This window comes from Triticum urartu, chromosome 7A (assembly GCF_056163025.1).
Source record: "Triticum urartu cultivar PI428250 chromosome 7A, HENAU_Tu73, whole genome shotgun sequence".
Classification (NCBI taxonomy): Eukaryota; Viridiplantae; Streptophyta; class Magnoliopsida; order Poales; family Poaceae; genus Triticum; species Triticum urartu.
This window is the reverse complement of record NC_141879.1, coordinates 677,756,600-677,761,088: the sequence shown is the minus strand read 5'-3', so window position 1 is coordinate 677,761,088 and position 4,489 is coordinate 677,756,600.

Genomic DNA, 4,489 nt, shown 5'->3' with positions numbered 1-4,489 from the left:
TACGGCGCGAGGCACGATTAATGTTACATTAGGACTTGATGACAGCTGACAGGATACGAAACGATCGGGCAAGGGTAACCTCGTCCAAAATATGGTTTGTGCAAGTAAAACACCTTCATATCTGAAAGGAATCTCACCCTAAAACAACTTTATTTTTTAGTATGGAGAGTCCGTCCTTGAAAGAGTGTACTTCCAACTTTGTTTGAATGTCAAACCTTTTTATGTTTGACCATATTTATACAATAATACAACAACGTTTATGCCATCAAATTAGTAGCATTAGATTCATGATAAAATATATTTTCACTATCTACCTATTTGGTATAAAAAATTGGTATATTTTTGCAGAAACTCGGTCAAACTTTAAGATAATTTGAGCCTCCAACAAAGTTGGAAGTACACTCTTTCAAGGAAGGAGGAGTACATAAGAGCCGGGAACAGTAAAGGGTAATTTATTTTTAAGAAATGTTTGGCTGGGATCATTGCATCAGAGCATGGTTAATAGTACAGCCAGCTGATGGCTATATGACGTTGCCATGTCATCTATAGCCAAGTTTATAGCAGGTAAGTATAATAGTTAGGCATAAAGTTGTGCTACTTTATTAATACATGGCCCACTTCTCACTCTTACATAGTACCTAGGAGCACGTGCTGCAGCTGTCTCTTATTCCGTAGCCGGCTCCTCTTCTCTCTCCTTCATGCCATCAGAAAAATAATATTTTAACTCTTATAGCCTGCTTACATAAGCTTATTGTACTTGCTCTCATGGTTGTATCGGAGCGCTAGCAACAGCAACAATCTCAGACTAGCATGTATAGCAGTAGCATTTAAAGTCGCAGTCACACTCGCCCCACTTGTTATGAAAGCTTTCATCTTGGCATGTCTGATTGCAACCATCACTTAAGCCAAGGCACGGTCCTCTATAATTGCCGCTCGGGTGCCGGCATCCAGTCGGCGGGTTGCATGCAAACGCCATTGAACACACTGGACATACTAGCACATGCAAGAACATGGTTAATTAGCTGAAAGATTAATCAAAACAACATCTTTCAAAAAATATTAATCAAAACAACATATTAAGTTGCATACACCAGCCAATTCAATGCCAAAACTTTAGCTGTTAGGAGAGATTTATACTTACAAAAGTTCATACATGTGCACGTAAATATCGGCGGCTACGATGATAATTAGGACTCCAGAGATATTCTTTCCTGAAGGCGTCATTGGTTATTATTATTATTTTGAAAGTTTTTTATGTTGAAGAAAAGAATGACCAAGCAGGTTGGTGGACGATCGAGTGAGAAGAAGTCCGACATGATATATATACATCACATGCCTAGTGCGTTCCACCTTAGAACCATAAACATATGATCATATCCCCTAGTGTTTTCCAACTGAAGCTGGCCGGCCGGTGGCAAAGCTGGGCCTGCACTGGCCATGGTGTCAGACGCTAGCTGGCCCACCACCAACGCGCCAAAGGTTGCTAGTGGAGACAAATTTGAATGACGATGGGCGAGCCGTGGAGTTGGAAGCCGGTCGTAAGCAAGCTGAGTCGTTGTGAGCTAGATCATGAGGATCCCATGCTGCTGGAGGCCAACACTGTGGTGTCGCCTACTGCTGAGCCAAAGGAAAATGTGGTGGAGGGGCCAGATCCTTGCATTCTTTTGTAGAAGCAAAATTGGTGCAGGTAGTGAAGGCGCCACACTGTTCATCAGTGCCTGGGCTCTGTCAAGGCACTGGATCTAAGTCAGTGTGTCTCCACCCGGCAGTGAAACGTCACTATAGGCTCTTGGATTTAGCTAACAGTAATGCGTGGCATCACTGCCAGTAAGGAACTGCCAGGTCATAAGGGCATCTCCAGCCGTTGGCCCCCCCAGGACGCATAAAAATCGCCCCCTGGGGGCGAGCCGGCGATGCACTCGGTGCTGGGGGCGGGTTTGCGCCTAGTCGTCGCCCCCAGGCGCCGAAATTGGCCCACTTTGCAGCCTAATTTCGGCGAATAAACGACCCATATGGGCGAGAATAGGCCCATATTCGGCGTGGTTTCGCCGTGTCTCGGCGTTCAATTATCAACACAATTATTTCTTATCACATATTTCATCACAGAAAAATCAAATACTTCAACAAAATACTACAACAACAAATAATTCAACACAAATTATATTGTTCAACAAATAAAAACTCGTATTTCATCACGAGGTGTCCCCCTTGAGCCTCCATAGGTGCTCAATTAGATCTTTCTGCAGTTGATGATGCACCTGTGGGTCTCGGATCTCCTGACGCATACTGAGATAGGCAGTCCAAGTTGCCGGTAGCTGGTGATCAACTTCGGCTAGAGGACCCTGCCTGTAGTATGGTTCAGTGTCAATCACTGGGTCTTCTTGCTCGCTCTTGATGATCATGTTGTGCAAGATGACACAGCAAGTCATGATCTCCCACATTTGATCTTTCGACCAGGTCAGAGCGGGGTACCGAACAACAGCGAATCGAGATTGGAGCACACCAAATGCCCGCTCGACATCCTTCCGGCAAGCCTCCTGAACTTTCGCAAACCAGGCGTTCTTGCCTCCTGGCACAGGGTTTGAGATCGTCTTCACAAATGTCGACCATCTCGGATAGATGCCGTCAGCTAGATAGTACCCCTTGTTGTATTGGTGCCCATTGATCTCGAAGTTCACCGGAGGAGAACGGCCCTCAACGAGCTTGGCAAAAACAGGAGAGCACTGCAGCATGTTGATGTCATTGTGAGTTCCTGGCATACCAAAGAAGGAGTGCCAAATCCAGAGGTCCTGTGTGGCTACCGCCTCAAGCACCACACTGCAACCGCCTTTGGCGCCTTTGTACATCCCCTGCCAACCAAATGGGCAGTTCTTCCATTTCCAATGCATGCAGTCGATGCTTCCAAGCATCCCAGGAAATCCTCTTGCTGCATTCTGGGCTAGGATCCGAGCAGTGTCTTCCGCATTGGGTGTTCTCAAGTATTGTGGCCCAAACACTGCCACCACTGCCCGACAGAACTTGTAGAAACACTCTATGCTGGTGGACTCGGCCATGCGCCCATAGTCGTCGAGTGAATCACTTGGAGCTCCATATGCAAGCATCCTCATCGCTGTCGTGCACTTCTGGATGGAGGTGAATCCAAGAGCACCAGTGCAATCCATCTTGCACTTGAAGTAGTTGTCGAACTCTCGGATGGAATTCACAATCCTGAGGAAGAGCTTTCGGCTCATCCGATAACGGCGCCGAAATGTTCTCTCGCCATGAAGTGGAGCATCGGCGAAGTAGTCGGAGTAGAGCATGCAGTAGCCTTGCAGACGATGCCGGTTCTTTGCTTTCACCCGCCCCGGCGCCGAGCCACCTCGCCGCGGCTTTTCACTGCTCGCCAGCAGCTGGGCGAGGGCGGCGAGCACCATGAGATGCTCTTCTTCCTGGACGTCGGCCGCGGCTTCCTCCTCCAGCAGCGCGGCGAGCTCTTCCTCCTCATCCGAGTCCATCGCCGAGGCAGGCAAAACGCCGAACACCTTGCGCTCGGTGGGCGTGTACCCGCCGTTAAACCGCGCCTCCGCAGCCGGAAACGGCGGCCGGAAACGCCCAGCTGCTGTGGGAGGGGCTGCCGCGGCGAAGTGCTGCTATTTTCTAGCGGGGAATGGCTATCTAGCGGAGTAGGGCGGCGGCCGTCGCCGGGATATAGCTAGTGGTGGCCGAGGGCGCGGGGGGTGCAAGGCGAGTCGGGGGAAGAAAACCTTGACTTTTCCCCTGTCGGTGTGGGCCAGGCGTGCTTTTCCCTAGCGCCGGAGCCCCCAACGGCTCCCCAGCGCGCCGGATTCGGCCTGTGACCGCCGGGAGGAAAAAAGGTCCGAACCGGCGATTTTCGGCGTTCTGGGGGCGCGACTGGGCCGTTTTTTTGGCGCCGGCGCCGAAAAAGTGGCCTGGGGGGCCTGTTGGGGGCGCGGCTTAAGGTTCGTCGTAACAGGGAGTATCATTTACTCGTACCATGCATATGATAGTAGTATATGATCGATACTACTTCCGTAATGCATAGTATCATAAATTAGTATGTTAGTTTTCCTTATTAATTACCATGTATGACATAAAGTATTACAACATTTAATATGATACGGTATCATGATATGATACCACATCCTCTCTTTCCCCGTTTAATTGTGTGCCACATTGTCCAAAAGTCTAGTTGGCATGCATGATACCGCTTATTATACTCCCATTACGACTAGCCTAAGACCCAACAGTGAATCTTGCTCACTGATGGCTTTGGGACACTTGGCAGTGATGGGCCGGCTAGAAAGGTCTATTATATATCTAGTATTATCAATTAGCACATGCAATCTAAATGTTGCGAATAAATGATCATATATTGTTCCCAATAAATGTTTGATGGACATTTTTATGTTGTTGATATAAATGATTTTTTGTATTTTCCACAATCATTTAAGTGAAATTGAGACTAATAGGAGCAGTGTGATATATATCT